General features: G+C 38.6%; 1 long non-coding RNA gene across 1 annotated transcript in view; it reads right to left on the bottom strand.

The window, feature by feature from the left end:
• Positions 1 to 6,132, bottom strand: part of LOC139146375 (uncharacterized) — a 9,166-nt gene extending 3,034 nt beyond the window's left edge. The window contains exons 1-2 of the long non-coding RNA XR_011555135.1: positions 6,071 to 6,132; positions 1,600 to 2,119 (exon numbers count right to left, since the gene is read on the bottom strand). This is a non-coding gene — a long non-coding RNA (uncharacterized lncRNA). The remainder of the gene's footprint in view (positions 1 to 1,599; positions 2,120 to 6,070) is intronic.
• Between the last annotated feature and the right edge of the window lie 10,969 nt (positions 6,133 to 17,101).

The raw sequence follows: 17,101 nt of genomic DNA, 5'->3' as shown, positions 1-17,101 counted from the left end.
ATATACCAAAAATCAGACCTCTAGCTCTATTGGCTCGCTCAAAATTAGATATGCGCATAATTAATGAGGTACGATATGTGGCGTCATAAGGTGTCCCATCATACCATACATGAAGGCTGTAGCACTTGTGGTTACTGAGTTATGGACAAATATGTATATTTGAGGTCAAAGGTCACCGAGGTCACGTGACATTTTGTCAAAAAAATTGTTTTGCTAAGTTATCCCTATATACCAAAAATCAGACCTCTAGGTCTATTGGCTCGCTCAAAATTAGATATGTGCATAATTAATGAGGTACAATATGTGGCGTCATAAGGTGTCCCATCATACCATACATGAAGGCTGTAGCACTTGTGGTTACTGAGTTATGGACAAATATGTATATTTGAGATCAAAGGTCATCAAGGTCACATGACATTTTGTCAAAATATCCGAGATATATGCGTGAACGGATGGACTTACGGATGGACGAACAGACGGACATGACCCAATCTATAAGCTCACTGGACTTCATCTGTGGGACTAAAAATTGTGTCACTGCATCCTTTTTGCAATATGAATACGATGAGAAACTAAATTTTTATTTTTCGTGGCCTTATACATGGGAATCTATGGAGATCTGCCTTTTACATGGGAGTCTATGGACGTGTAAACTAAAAATATGCAAATTTCACCACGATTTGCCCAAATTTGGGAAAGGTCACTCCTATGCACTTCCATACCAAGTTTCAAATCAATCGGACTTGTGGTTTCAGAGCAGGAGATTTTTTGACCAAAAATGGGAGAAAATTACAAAAAAATTCATGAAAAATAGCAAGTCCAAGATACTGACCCAAGATGTGCACAATCATTTCATGTCAGCTCAAAGTACTTACATGCTAATTTTTCATGTAATCTGCTCAGTGGTTATTGAGTTTTTTCAATTTTGACTGTTTTTACATTTTTTCACTTAATTTGCATATTTTTGGCAATGACAACTTCATTTGAACAAAATCTCATCTACAGCCCATCATCCATGTACACACCAAATATCAAGATGAAATGTACAGCGGTTTTGGAGTTTTTGATGTTGACGGACAGACATACAGACATACAGATGTACAGACGTACAGACATACAGACATACAGACATACATACATACAGACATTTCCCTAGCCTTTAAGAATAGCTTCCATTGCCATATATACATATGGCTATGGGAGCTAAAAAAATGTCTAATTCTTACATTTTACAAGTGAGTTGATACTCGATCAAGTTGCACACTCAAAATTTGTTCTGGCTCAAAATAAACAGGGGCCTGAAAATTTTGCCTTATCTGACAATATTTCACATTATGCTCAAAGACTGGCATATTGAATGGTTCTACATTGGCCAACAGTACTCTACTGGTACACAGTAATTAGTTCAGCCTTGAATGGTGGAAACTTTTATTCTGTGGAAATTGTGCACAAAAGTTTGTCAAGATCTCTCCTGTGCCTTGTCCTGATCAGGAAACATAATTCTCCCATACATGAACAATTGCTATTTAGATTATTGTGATTTTGATCAGTGATGCAACTCTAACACAATTATGATTTTTAAGAAGTCTCTGAAATTACCTTTCACTGGACTTAAAAGGATGCACAGTCCAACACATGGAAGTTATACCTGGACCAGCAATTTCATCCATCAGACAGTTCCTCCCCAGTGGCGTCATCAATACATAATTGAGGAAAAATAATAAAAGAAGTTACTCAAAAATTTTTGCAAGAATTTGTTGCAAGTCTACTTTAAACTGGGCATTGAAACATTTTTTAATCTGGAATTTTACACATGGCATGAATGCCAAAATTCTGATCAATGTAAATATTTGACGTGTAAACAAAATATGTTAACGCAAATGTTGCTGCTTTTCTTGACAAGTTTCAGTTAACACTTTCATCTGTACCTACTGGTCTAGATATTGAAAAGGAAATATATATATATATCAATTTTTCTCTTTAACAGTTATTTCTCAGTACATCTCTAACATTACCTTTGCTTCCAACTTGGCAGAATGGACAGTCCTGTTATCTTTGTCCTATTCATCTCTATAATGTCACCTGGATGTTACTAGCAGTTTGTCTCAAGTGGCGCTGCCTGGATATAATTGAGAAAAAGCACTATTAGATTATTGCTGACCAATTCCCTCTAGGCCTTTTAAGTAAAGATTGCAAGAGCTATCTGTAAGATGAAGGTCATGGTCTAGTGTAAAATCCCCATTGGTCTAGTGACTAAAATTTATCAGTAGACTGTGGCGTCTGGTGAGTACTGAACAAAATCATTTTTATTACACCCTTCCCCTCCCCCACGCTTTGTTTTAATCTAAAACTGTAATTTGGTGCAAATTTGTCATAAACATGGCCATAATAATGTACCAAAGTGCACAACATCTTGACCAATTTTTTTAAACTAAAGGCGCTTTCGGCAATCCCTGGGATTGCCTTTGTTGTTATGGAGGTGTGATAGCTTTTTGTTTTCCATTGAAATTGTCATCTGGTGGGTAAGGGGTTGCCCATTTGGTTTCGGGGGGAGGGGGATTTTCAAAAATAAAACTGTTGCTGGCCAAATGTTGGAAAAAATTTCTCTGCAGAAAGAAAAGAAAAAAAAATTGCTTCAAGGAAGGCTGCAAAAAATTTGCTGTTATGCACCCCAGGGTGGGAAAACAGCATTCAAGGTTTCTGGCAGTTTTGAACAAGAATATTTGAAAACAGAATTACATTGCAGCGTGTTCATTTTTAGCCGGATGCCGGCCAAATTGACCGGCTACTTTCGTATTTTGGCCGGCTACTTTTCAACACTGTTTCGCTCTCTGGCCCGGAAATTCTGGTTTTGATAACAATAATTAGATTTTTTGGTGGTCTTGCAAGCCGCAGATAATATTTCAGAAGTGCCGATGTGGCTATATGTAGTCTAGCAATTTACGCGGTGAACTTGTTGCTATCACTGTAGTACCGCAATCAGCGAACATGTTGTACTGTACACCGTGACTAGGAATCGCTCTCGAGGTCAACCTCGCTCGCCCGATCACAGCCCGAATTATTCCGACGTTCACATCGGGTATAGCCGAAAATTGGACTAACATACAATTACGTTATGCCCGCGAATAGCCGACCATTTCCGAATGAAGCCGACTTTTGTTTCGCTCAAACGCGGAAGAGAAAGTCGACGCTCGAGAGCTTTGGTTTTCTGCGTAAGAGTAGGGCCTAGTCTGATGGGTTTGGTAGGTTTTTGATCAAATCTAAAGCGACCACAAGTTACTGAGTCTCATTTTTCATACTTTCGAAACGCCACGTCAATCTATCCATGGTCGATCACGATGTCAACTCAAGTCGATCGACATCGCGTTTTGTGGAGGGCCGTGGTTGTGTGCATCGCGGAAGAGAAAGTCGACGCTCGAAACTTTGATTTTCTAACTTTGTCTGTTGGTTTTGGGAGGTTTAGATCAAATCTAAATAAACAAAAAATTACTTGGTCTCACTTTTCGTACTTTTGAAACGCTACGTCGATCACAGTGTCAAATTTCAGGTCGACCGATATCGCGTTGTGTGTACTGACTACCGGTGCTTTGTACACACACGGTGTAGTATAGGCTGGCGTTCATGTCGTTAGTTTGAGGTTTTATCAAACATGAACACTGAAATTTAGCTTTCATTTTCAATTATATTCAACATCAGCAAAAAATAATCAGCTCGCGGATTCGTTTTATTGTGAAATAAGTACAGTGAATTAAAATCACTGAAAATTGTGTTCCTATAATTCATTGAATTGAATAAACTCTTTGATTTTACTGTATCTTCAATCAAGTTTATTTAAATCAGTAAAACACTTTGTGCAGCCAGGCTGGTCAGGATTCTAGCGGATCGTTTTCTGGGTTGTGAAAACCCCTATTCTATGATGTATTTCAAAATGTTTGTTCAAGTCATGAGCTAAACATAATTCTACACAACAGTGTGGTGAAATTTTGCTATTATCCATGTCAACTGAATGCAGTTGACAGGCCCGAGTGATAAGCTTATCAACTTAATTTTTCTGACTTTTTTAAACTTTATCCCTTGAAAACATGTTGTAATTGGCAATGATAATGAATTATTCTGTATGCTGAAATGGTCTTAAATACTGTACAAGAATGCATAAAATTACTCCAAAATGTCATCAAAATTTAAAAATTTCTTGCCCACACACAGGGACGGGGCCCCGTCCCTGAAACCCTCTCCCCCTTTGTGTATGTTGAAATAGCCTTTTATACACTTGTATAAGAATGCATGAAATTGCTCAGAAATGTCTTCAAATTTAAAAATAATCCTTAACACTCTCATGCTGAAATGGTCTTTCCGTACAGTACAATAATGCATGAAATTACTCCAAAATGCCTTCAAATTTTAAAAATTTCTTGCACACAGGAAACCCTCCCCCTGTGTGTATGTTGGAATAGCCTTTTATACACTGTATAAGAATGCATGAAATTGCTCAGAACTGTCTCCCCCGCCCGCCCAGGGATTCTGGTTGCACACAGAAGCTAACCGCCTACTTTTCTGAATTTTCCGCCTACTTCAAAAATTTTTGAGAACCCTGCTTTGTTTTTGGAGCTGCGCCTATGGTGCCATTTTTAAATTTCTTATCTATAGAAGCAGAAACCTCTTCTCAGTAGCATGAATCACAATCACTCTGTGTGGAGTGACCGTGCATACAGAGTGACCATACATAGATGTATACTTGTATTCTGCTGCTGCACTCCCTACTGTACCGTGCAATTAATGCAATGCTGCCATTGTTAGAATAAACATGAGAATGTTTGTCAAGTCTATAAAAGTGATTGAAATCAATAAACAAATCCCATCATAAAGCTGTAACTCTTTATTAATAGATGTATGTCTATTAAAGTTTAACATTTGTCTCAAATTTTACTAGAAAACAAAACAACTGGTGAATGTCAATGTCATGTTTTATGCCATCTGATCAGATATTTCATGATGAAGAAAAGTATATAGATCTGCCAATCATGTCTCAGTAAATATGTATGATTTGTCATATTCATTTGGTGTGTAATTGCTTCAACTTAGTCTTCAGTCGTATTTGTTGACATTGCCTTGGTGGTGTACTTAAAAAAAATGACTGGAAATGTACAGATAAGATTTGTAATCTTCCTGATATGATCAAAATACTGAAGAAAACAAAACTAAAGAAAACGACAAAATAATGAAAAATAGACATTGCAAGATATCAGCTCAAAAGTAAGCAACACATATAAGGTCTAGCTAATATACCATTCACATGTGGCACCTAATTTGCATAACAATAAGGCAATCTTTATGGTAATGGCGCTATTGTTTACCAAAAATTAAAAATTAAATGTTAAAAAAGGCTCAATCTTGCCCAAATTATCTTGTAATTCGAAAAACAAATTTGCTTTGACTCTACTCGTAAAAGCTTGCTTTGAAGCAACCTCTTGAAAAAAAGTTTGCTGCCAGGGTTGGTAAAAAACAAAATTGTCGCCATAGGCCTACCCATTTCCTCCAGCTCCCCTCCCCAGAAATCAAATCGGCCACCCCTAAATTTTCTGAAGAGACCAATCTGTTTACAGACGGACAGATGGACAGACATTTTAGCGACACGGGATACCGTATTGGCCTCTAGTCGACAATCAAAAGGGGGCAGCATGCCACTTGCGATACTTCATTCATGTGCCATGTGCCTGCCCCACACAAAATACGTAATACATACAGACAAGCAGACATAGAAACTTAACGCATTCGTATCGGGTATTCGTATACAATCACTAAGATAGACGGTAATAAACTCACTTCTACTATTAAAGATTAAAAGGAACTCCCTCAGCAACAGTCACACAAGCTGAAAAAAGATGGCGCGTTTGCATTTCGCGGCACAGATGTCATGGTGGCAATGCTATTGTCAGTGACGTACGTGAAATACGACGTATGTTAGGTAGATATCGTCCGCGAGCATATCGACAAATGAACGTGACCCACACTTGGTAAATGACAAATGCTATTTCTGCAAAGGGTTTCAACGATTGAAAGGGTCGCTTACCTCAATGTTGTCATGTTTCCGACGATAGTCTGTTTTGAATTTCGCGGGCCGTATAATCTTTGTTACGCACAGAATGTCATTTTGAAGCACCCTATCTTTGCCAAAAAATGTACAGGTATCCCCAGGGACAAGATCGCGTGCATTACAGTGCATGCCCACAAGGAACAGAGTAATTTCGGTGTTTAATGGTCACATGTTGTCGTTTTTGTAGACGATTTATGCTGTTTAGTGTAGTTAAATTGAAGATCCCAAGTTTTTTCTTTACGGTGATTTATTTGCTGTCTTATCCCACAATCGCTTGTTTGCGCTAAATCCGTTTTGCTCCTTCACGCCCCATAGATGTGTGATACACCGTTACGTGTATATACATACGTCTATGAGGCGCGTAGGCGCAGGGAGGAATTGGAGCAAACGAGCGACTGTGGTTAAGCTTTTAAATAAGTGAAACAAGAAATTTATAAGCTGCCAAAGCTTTGAGATGACAAGATGATGGGAGTGCAGCGTCGTGTTCGTTCCTCTGTTTGGGGTCTACAGACAGCACCGGTGTCTATCCCTTCATGTCTACACACACAGTCGGTGTGTAGGCCTATATAGGCCTATATCCTGTAGGCCTATAGAAAAGAATTTACTGGCAAGAGAGACATCGTGTAAAAGTTTAGCAATCTACTTGCTCTAGCGAGCCAAATGGCTACGTTTCCAAATCAAGTATTAGAATGTCATTCATGCAATTCTCCAAGCAAGTCGCCCAATTTAGATCGCCTTGGCTGTAAATTGAGGAACCTTCTGATGAGATGTAAACCATACAAAGAATGATGTCACTGGGCTGATTAAAAGCTCATGTTTTTTTAAACAAAAGAAAAAGCACCATCAACATTACACATTTTCTCAGCATAATGAAGTAAATTTGACTTTACAAATACTAACGCCCCCCCCCCCCCAGAAAATTTACCAACATTTACAGTGCGCTTTTGAAATGTTGAGAAGATGTGATATCCGGGAGAGAACGAAACAAAGTCTGGCATAGAGGTTGCAAATGTTTCACAGATACCAACTATATCAAAACTCCACCATCTGAAATTTTTAAAGACTATTTGCATTCCAAGAAACTGTCGACAATGATGCATTTGCTTCTTTTGAACGCCAATTGCTTGCATGGCAAACCTGTAGTGGGCCGGCCGAATTCTTAGATATTTACAAGAAATATAGATAGTTTCATCTAACTTAAACCCTTCCCCCTCAATGAGAAGAGTGTCGTATATCAATGTTGCCGTCTTGTTCTCTTCTTTCGCTCGCTGCAAATACGGAAAAAGATATCATAGCTTTTTACGTACCAATGGCGAAAAATCTTCTGTAACTTTGAATTCAGAGTCTTTCAGCAAATATTTTGTTCTCTGCACAATGACCAAACGAATTTTGTGCGATAAAAACTTGACAATCACCCGCCTTTGCTTGTTATTCGTAGTTCTGTCCGGTAATCTGTGGGCTCGCTCGTCATCAGCATTTTCCATGTTCAGTTTTTCTTTCAAAAAGTTTCCTACTTTCAGTTCATACTCATGCCAGGATTCGCTTCCATTCTCGTTTTCCGGATTCCTTGTATAAGCTGAATTAAATTGTTTCTTCCACTCTGTCCCCGTAGTTTGGCGCACTAATCCACAAGCTGTCCTAATGTTTTACGTAACTGACTATTGTCCTCAAGATTCTTCTGTAGGTGTAGCCGTGTTGACCTTCAAACCTATGTATACTTGGGGTTTGGTAGCACAGTGAGATCAACTAAGTTTTTTGATAGCATGAGCTTTCGAAGACTACAGTCTCCTTCATCAGATGCTGAGATGGAATGAGCAGGCGAAGCAAAAGTCACAATATATTAGGGGTCAAAGCAGATGTGTGAAAGAAGCAACAAAAGGAGTGGGAGGTGTGAAAAACTGACAAAAGAGTGTCAAAATGAAAACTCTAAGCAAATCTGAACTGCTAAAAGCCAGTAAGATGGCAGTTATTTGTAATGTGACATGAAGCCATAGTCCCGGTTAAGTCCAGTATTAACACAGTCAAAATTGGTGATAAATAACAACTTAGTTGATCTCACTGTGCTACCAAACCCCAAGTATACATAAGATTCTTCTGGTCATTTTCTTGAAGATTAATGACGGATTCATTGCGATTACCGATATCACTTTTAACCATTGTCAGCTCCGACGGCCTTTATTTATAGATCTCTTCTAATTTTCTTTTTGTGTGTCCTTCAGTATTGCCATTGTCGATTCTCTACGACAGTTTCATCAACTTGGCTGAGAGCGGCAGGAGGTACGGCAGATTGCTTGCCTTCTTGGTCCTGGATTAAGTTCCACGTCACCACTTACTTAAAGGAGACGAGATATGTAGGGATTCGAAAAAGTTATAACTTGATAAATCGTGATGCTGTCTACATTTCGGTATGAAACTTGTCATGAGGTGTAGAAATCGAGTCGACAGCAGAGACAAAATTCAGTGTTGGTGAGAACCATCCTCTCGAATCTGCACACTGCACACACTGATTGAACCCAGCAATGCATACGTGGAAAGTATGACATAGCTGATCACCGTGCAGGAGAAAGTACGCCTGTACAAGTGTTCATTGAACGACGAAGACATGTTGTACGCGACTGTAATGATCAGGTGGTTCTGAAAGCCTGCCTAACCTGCTTGATCTTTGCAGGTGCACTAAATATCTACTATTTACATGAGAAACGTGTTGCTTATAACAAACCTACGCTGTTGTTAATGAACAATTCCTACAAAGATGAAAAATGGAGATGTGTATTCAGTAATAATGTTTTGGTCAGCGTCGCTTCAGAGCACCTTCGTCCACTTTATGAAATCGGTCGTACTGAACTACGCATCGCACGATCGATCATTTGAGGACAAATCGTCTCAATCTTGCATTTTATCGAATTTTGTATTCAATCTGGCACATTTTACCAGTCCAAAAGATAAACTCTGGTGGTATTACTCATGAATTATGCAGAATAAAGTATCACATAAGTTATGATATTTAATATGACTCTTTAGTATTACGTTTTACCTCTCCCTTTATGGATTGTATATAACGGATGTACTGAACGAATATCATCTCAACATGTTCACAGCTATCGAATTTGTGTTCGGTGTCCGGACAAATTTGTTGCTTTTGCGCAATTTCCATTTCGTAAAGAAGCTATATCTTCCAACAAGATAGGAATAAGATTGTCAGAGTAACACAACCACAATTTCCATCTATATTTCGGGAAAAACGAGCCTACATCGCTACCCTTTTAGCTGCAGTGGTTTAAAAATTACCATCAGATGTGTTGTAAACCAGTGACAATTACAATGTAACCAAATTTTCTTCAAACTTCACTTGTTAATGGAGTAAGCAGTTAATGCGGTATAGCCATAATGCTCACATAACTCGAGGTAAATATTTAAAAAGTACTGGTGTATTAACTTAGTGGTTCAGAATCCGACTGAGAGAAATCTCCAAACAGGCAGGACAGTTTTCCTACACATGACAAACCAGTAGGCCCAGAATACATTATGTACTATAAGCCGAACTATCGACTTTTGATTATTACGTTATATGAAGTGTCAATTCTACGTCATTTTGGCATGCATCAAGACAGTTAGGGTCAAAGTGTTGATGATACAAGTACTATCACACAGAAAACATAAGTACCTCTCAGAAACTCACACGTCATATACAATAAATTATCTCTGCTCAATGTTGATGATTTAATACCACGTAATCACTGTTACGACCTTGTTAAAAAAATAAAAAAGTGAATAAACAAGGGATATTAATTCACAATTTTTAAATATAAAAAGTCGCACGAGATTTTTTTTGCTTTACAGAATGTCCCTCACTGCTCTCATAGATAATGACTGACAACCTGCCGTACAAAGAAATGCATAAATTTGCGTGACTGTTAAGTGATGATCGGCTTGGCTAATTGAATATCTGGTTTGGCGAATAATTTTTTAGGGCTTCTAGCCAAAGCTTACACTGCCGCCCCACGAGACTCTATTTAATCTTCACTGGAAAATATGGTTCTAAAACAGCAGCCCATATTTTGGACTTAGTTTGTAAATTGTCAATTTGACACTGTTACATGTGTGTCGGTCTAGAGCACACCGTATGCGAAACGTCGCTTCACGATCGGTGCCGGTCTGTTTCTATCTGTGGTCATGAGAGTATCGCTGGGTGTCGCGACACGTCGCCGTTTCAATTTTACAATCAGGTAATCTGTCGAGTATCGCCTCAGTCGTTTATTTTAAGTCATGAAGAATCGCTTTTACGTGTAACTGAAGTTGATTTTGGTTTCATACGCGGGACATACAAATCACAGTCGAAAGCGAAATAGCGCACGAAAAACCCGGTATCATTCCTGATGGTGAGCAAAAGACTGCCGCAGATCACATGTGAAAACTACAAAAACAAGTGCGACTTACTCGCATTCCTTTAACTTCTGAACTACAAAATGTTTTAGAGCATCGAGAGTTGGTCGTCTCGTATTCGAAAGCAAGCAAGCAAGTGGCGTCCTGTATTATAGGCACAAAATCGGCGCTAAATGACAACCATTTCACACTTTGTACGTGCATAGATTACGGGCTATGAGACCGGAAGTCGAGCGCTTGCGAGCAAGGGAGTGCGCGTCGTCGGCAGAACGCAGACCTGTAAACCATTCCGGCTGTATTTTTTAAAGCTTTTCTAGTCTTGTAACCAGACTCTAACCGTTACCAAACAGTGTACCGTTAATATGATCGATTATAAGCTAGATACGTATTTGACAAACAGATTATGCCCTGGATTATCTTTCTAGTGTTTATCTTGTAAATAGTACCATGGAGGTAGTAGAGATAGTACCCACCGCTTACGCTGACCAGCCTCACGTTTCTACGCACAATTTTCATCATTTTTAGGTGAATTAATGTTCAGGACTTGTCAGAAATTATCAAATCTGATGCCCAATATTTAACCTAGACCCAGATCGAATGAACATTTTTAAAGGCACAAAAATCTGACTTTTCGGCCATTTTGTGTGAAAAATGGGACGTTTACACAAATCGATTTACACAATTTCTCAGTTCCGATTGTTGCTATGTATGCGCACCTTCAAATGAGTGTAAGTCGGCGACGCGTGGGCGGATTTCCCCAATTCTCCGCATGCTAACACTTCATGATTAGACCTGAAAAACTGAGTTTTAGATTTTTGATAACCCCCCCCCCCCTGAAGTGACGATAACTTGACAAACGTGAACAACAGACGACAATTTATGCGAAAATCCGACAGTTCACACTTCGAAGGCTCACTGTGCGGAAACAAAAGCGAATTTCAAAAATCCAAAACACGGTTTTTCCCCTAGTATATCCAGCTGTCTAGTGCCGTTAACAGATCACTCCAGGGGTCTTGCCAATTCTTACTTATACTTTTTTAAGTGAAAAAACTCAAAATCACATGTTTTTGACTTAAACAAACATACGGATGCATGTTTTGACAACTTAACAAAATTTTTACCTTCTTCAAATATAGACCTAACAGAAAATGTACCACATGTTAGGTGTGAGACCCCGTTTTTTATGTAAAACTGTTGATTAAAAATATGTGTCCACGAACCTGAGTCACTACCATTTGAAAAATGAACGGAATGAGTGTATGTGTATATATTGTTACATGTTGTATATCAAGCATTTTACTCAGTGTGAAGGCTCCCTAAGTGAACTGTATACCATGTAAACGCTACGGCGAGAAAACGATGGTCGCGTGTCAAGTCGCATGCCAATGATGAAACGTTGACCTTAAATGAACTGTGCATGTCGTTCACTGCAAACAATACCAGCCGAAGCTTCTTCGCTTGTTTGAAGGGCTCTTCAAACTGGACCATGCGTACGGATATGGAAGTTGCCCGAAGAGCAGATATTCATGAAATTCCAGCGCTAACTTTGTACTTTTTGTCTATCAATTCTTAAGTTCTGCCATTATCATGACGATATTTTGAAGGGAGAGGGTTGCAGAAAATTGAAGAAGTAAGTTAGTACTTATCAGATGAACGTCGTTAACCTTGTTTCGGAAAACTAAACAAAGCCACTACGCGACGATGGTCAGTGATTGCACTGGTGATCAAAAAACTGTGTCAAGTCATTGAACAATGTCTAGGTCAGTCTCGTACATCAATTCCATTGTCAATGCGAGATGAGCCTTTCTAATTAGCAAACTCGCTCGTTTCTCTTCGGATTGCGTGAAGTCTGCAAGTTTGAACTTGGGTCATACACCAGATGAGTAGAGTTGGTTATCTACATGCATTATTCACTGATCTCTGACTTGATGCCAGTGCGCATGCGTCGATTTAACTCATTCGTACCTACTGCTCTTGACGAGGTTACAATGTCATCGTTCATCGCCTTCGTCTACCTGTTGCTCGGACCAAATTCCCTCAAAGATTTTGAGGCAGACTCATCTCGTGCGAGTTTTGTTACGTACTTGACGGTGTCGCTCCAGCAGACTTCAGACATGTACCTGTTAAGCCTCTTCTCAGGAAAACATCCTTGAATCACGACATTCTCAAAAAATTGTCCTGTGTAAAATTTGTTGTTTTTAATAAAGGTATTGGAATTGGATAACATTGTTGGTAGTAGGTTGGCAAATCATGTTAGCCTTTCATTGGGTGATCCATCACAATTTGCAGATAGAGACGGCTACAATTGACACTAGCACTGGACGCAAAACATGATGTTTTCCTACAGCGAAAAACGAGATGGATGAACAGTCTCATATACATTACATTACTTTTTTGTACGAAACATACAAGTTTTGTAGATAACATCTTAGATAAAAAGAACCGACTCATTTAAGTGTCTGGATAGACCACACAAGGGAGTGCTAAATTACTTGTCGTGTTGATTGTAGAGACTGAAGTTAATTAGGACAGCACTCTGGCACTCTGGCTAACCATAAGACGTACTGATGCCAAGCTGTTTTTATAGACACACAAGAATAAACCGTGGAGTAAAGTGTTACTTAGACGTCTGTCAAGTTTTACTTCTTAGAAAATGCATGCCCTTCAACTCAATACATGAAAGCCAATATGTTGTGTGGTATCCATGGATCGGTGTTTCATTGAAAGTCTTTTTATTTAAACTTGCATATGACAGAATAAAAACCAGCATTCAAAAGACATTTCTATCTGACATGTGGTAATCGCTGCTTCATTCATTACTCTCAGAGTCTCACTATGTATCCATGTACGTGTCTCGCAAAAAATCCTAATCAGCATTTGTCTGCATTCATCGTATCATGTTTCGTCTACCTAGAGTGTTGACATAGACCGACAGCAAGCTGTTTAGATATCATCAACATGATAAGTATTTCGGCACCTCCGTATCCAAACACTCAAATGAGTCGGTTCTTTTTATCTACAATGTTATCTACAGAACTTGTGCGGGACGTACAAAAAAGTAAACGTAATGTATATGAGACTGTTCATCCATCTCGTTTTTTGTAGTAGTAGTTTTACTTGATCTTTACAGCGTTTGATACTGTGAATCACACTATTCTACTAAATCGTCTGAGGGACCGTCTAAGTATTTCAGGTAATGCTCTCAGCTGGTTTCAATCGATCTTATCTTTCAAATCGCACTCAGTGTGTTGTTGTTAATTCTACCAAACCATCGTTCTAGTCACTTGATACTGGAGTACCCCGAGATCAGTTCTTGGTCCAATGATTGTCAATGTGTACCCATTTTGAAATGTTACACTTTTATATTCTTTCCTTTAGCTGTTCTGTACTTGTGAACATTTCTCATTTTACTTGCGTCTTTTGCATTATACATGTATACATGGAGCCCACAATTGAATTGTGACAAGTATGGTCATTCTGTACTGAGACTATACACTTCGGCCAAAACCCGATGTTTTGCGGCCTAAACCCAATAGTGATTGAGGACCAGCTTGCAGGGCATGGACGTGAACACATTAAATTTTATGAACGTGGTGTGACCCAGCAGCATCATCTGTTATTCTCTCTCTCTCTCTCTCTCTCTCTCTCTCTCTCTCTCTCTCTCTCTCTCTCTCATCACTGAGACGGAAGCTGGGTTGTTGTTTATTATTACACCTCATGTATTATCTAGGTACTGTGATTAGCTGAGCATCACTCTCGTGAAGTAGAACAAAAAATGATAGAACATGACTTAGGTGATATAGCCGGCTACCACGTTTTGGAATACCGCGCGTCCTTTGTGCGCGTACCACATCATATTTATAGTTTAAACAGTCATGTGTTTTAATGAAATTGTTGACTTGTCAGTTTTAAGATAGGAATTTCAAAGTGTCAATTTGAAAGTTTGAATGAGCTATGAATGTATTTCACACCTTCTATGTTTAACCAGACCAGATGTTCAGAACTGTTGTACAGAAATGGATGTTAATAATTAATATCAAAGAGGAAAATGCAGTAAATCAAAAACTTTTGATTGGTGTTTTGACTTGCAAGCCATCCAATTAAATCTCCTGAGAAGCCATAGAGAGCTATTTTACCAAATCTGATGTGTGCAGTGTCTGACAGGAACTTTTAACATTGAAACCATAAAAGCACAGCTTATAATGGCGAAAACTGCCTTTGGCGAACTGTTATTTTAGTCATTAAAAAGCATCTTTTTTATTTGTGCATGTTGCTTTCTCATTCTGAATTCTCATAGAGAAAACAGAAAAGTATCAGGAATTTGCCATGCTTTCCATATGAACTGCAGATTTTATAATGGTACACTTTCACTTAGCAAACATCGAGATATCTCTGACATATCTCTGATTTATATGTATGATGGCGTCCGAAGGGCGCGCCGAAAAATGTGAAACATCTTGATATCTCTGATATGGGCCTATATGTCTGATATATTAAAGTCATGCACCGGAAGGGCGTGCTGAAAAATGTCTGATATGTTAAAGTAATGCGCTCGAAGAGCGCACTGAAAATTATTGAACATACATATATCTCTGATGTATGTGTGACTGATATACTTAAAACCAGAGCTTCTATTGCCTGGCAATTATTTCAGACTGATAACTGTTGCTGCAGGTAAGCGGCATCGAACACTGCGCCATTTATGTTGCAACCTGTAGTTTTGGTCGTAGCCTAAGTAAATTTACGCAATCGCATAGTAGCTGCAATAATTGTCGCCCACAGACAGTGCGCCGGCATTTCTCCGTGTAGGCTGTTTACCGCCGGCCTGTACCAAAGGCCGGCGCAACACAATTAATTTGCGAAAAACCGAGGCATTGCCCGTGGGTTACAATATTGCAGCTAATTAAAAGAGTTGTGTTTTCGAAGTTGCGTTATTTCACAAAATTTAATTTAAGGGAGCCGTCATTATTTACGGTCTGGGTCGGAGGAATGTGGGGGGGGGGGGAAGAGGTCACTCAAAATTTTAAAAAACTTGAAGGGAGGTTGTTCAAAATGTAGAAAGGAAGAAGGTGGTACTCATTTTTTTATGCGAAATAAATTGAACACCTCTGAGATTGCACCACTTCACACATCAATTTCTCAAAATTTTCGTGCTCTCCTCTTGGGGTGTTCTAACAGTTTTACTACTTCAAAGGACAAATTGAAAACACCTCTAAGATTGCACCAGAGTGCAGCATTGCACACATCAGTCTCTCAATTTTTTCACAGGGTCAAGGAAAAAAATAACTGTTGAATTCATCCTTCATTATCACAGAAACATATACTTCAGTTCAATAACCATTTCGACAACTAACCATACCGTATTCAGGCTTTAGAAGTTGGCTGCTGGAGAAATAACACAAGGAGGTCACAGATTTTTCATTCCTGCATATTCTTTTGTCTTCAATCTCTGGAAAAGTGAGAACTGTTTTTCACAAAATGTGTTGTCATTGTTTGGTAGTTGAGTATTGTGACTCAAACACTGATTATGCAAAAAACGTGACCAACAATTTTAGTGTTCAATGTAATTTTACAGAGTGCAAAATAAATTGACACACCTTTCAGTCTGCACCATTACACATTTCAATGTCTCAAAATTTTCATTACCAGAGGGGGAAATCACCCTCTCGTGCTCTCCCCTTTGGATGTTTTAGCAATTTTACTGAGAAAAAAGTAAAAACACCTCTCAGATTGCAACATACTGCAGCACTGCACATATCAATTTCTCAACATTGTCCATGCAAGATAAGGACAGCCCCCTCTGACGCTTTCCCCCTCAGCATCTCGCATGTTCTCCCTCTGCTGGTTTTATTTTGTATATTTTACAAATACATGTGTTGGTATTTAACTTTTCTAAGGGACTGGTCAGTTTCTTCGGCCTGGGGGGGCGGTGGATTATTTTTTGCCGACGTCAAAAAGTGGCTGACCCTCCTATTCCAAATTTTGAAAACAGGGTGACCCCCCGCACGCGACAACTGTAACACAAAAGGTGGACATAAATTTTATATATATATATATATATATATATATATATATATATATATTATATATTTTACATACATTCATACTTTAACAGTCATTCTGTGTTTTAATGAAATTGTTGACATGTCAGTTGTAAGATAGGAATTTCAAAGTGTCAATCTTAAAGTTTGAATACAGTACATTTTGAATGAGCTGTGAATGTATTTCACACTTTCTATGCTTAACCAGATGTCCTGAACTGTTGTCCAGAAATGGATGTCAATCATTAATATCAAAGAGGAAAAAGCAGTAAATCAAAAATTTTCACTTGCCAGCCATCTAATTAAATCTCCTGAGAAGCCATAGAGAGCTATTTTAGCCAAATCTGATGTGTGCAGTGTCTGAGAGGACCTTTTCTTGTAACATTGAAACCATAAAAGCAATGACGAAATAATGACGAAAACTGCCTTTTTTAACCGTTATTTTATCCATAAAAAGCATCTTTTTAGAGAAAACCTGAGACACAAAGGAAAATAGTTGCATCAATAAGAACGAAAGATATCTTGTCATTTTTCTCTCTAAAATAAGTCACTGTATCAAATATATATATTGTGAAATATTTGT

Source organism: Ptychodera flava, chromosome 12, assembly GCF_041260155.1.
Source record: "Ptychodera flava strain L36383 chromosome 12, AS_Pfla_20210202, whole genome shotgun sequence".
Taxonomy (NCBI): domain Eukaryota; kingdom Metazoa; phylum Hemichordata; class Enteropneusta; family Ptychoderidae; genus Ptychodera; species Ptychodera flava.
Note: the sequence above shows the minus strand (reverse complement) of the source record. Positions and strands in the feature narration are given on the sequence as shown.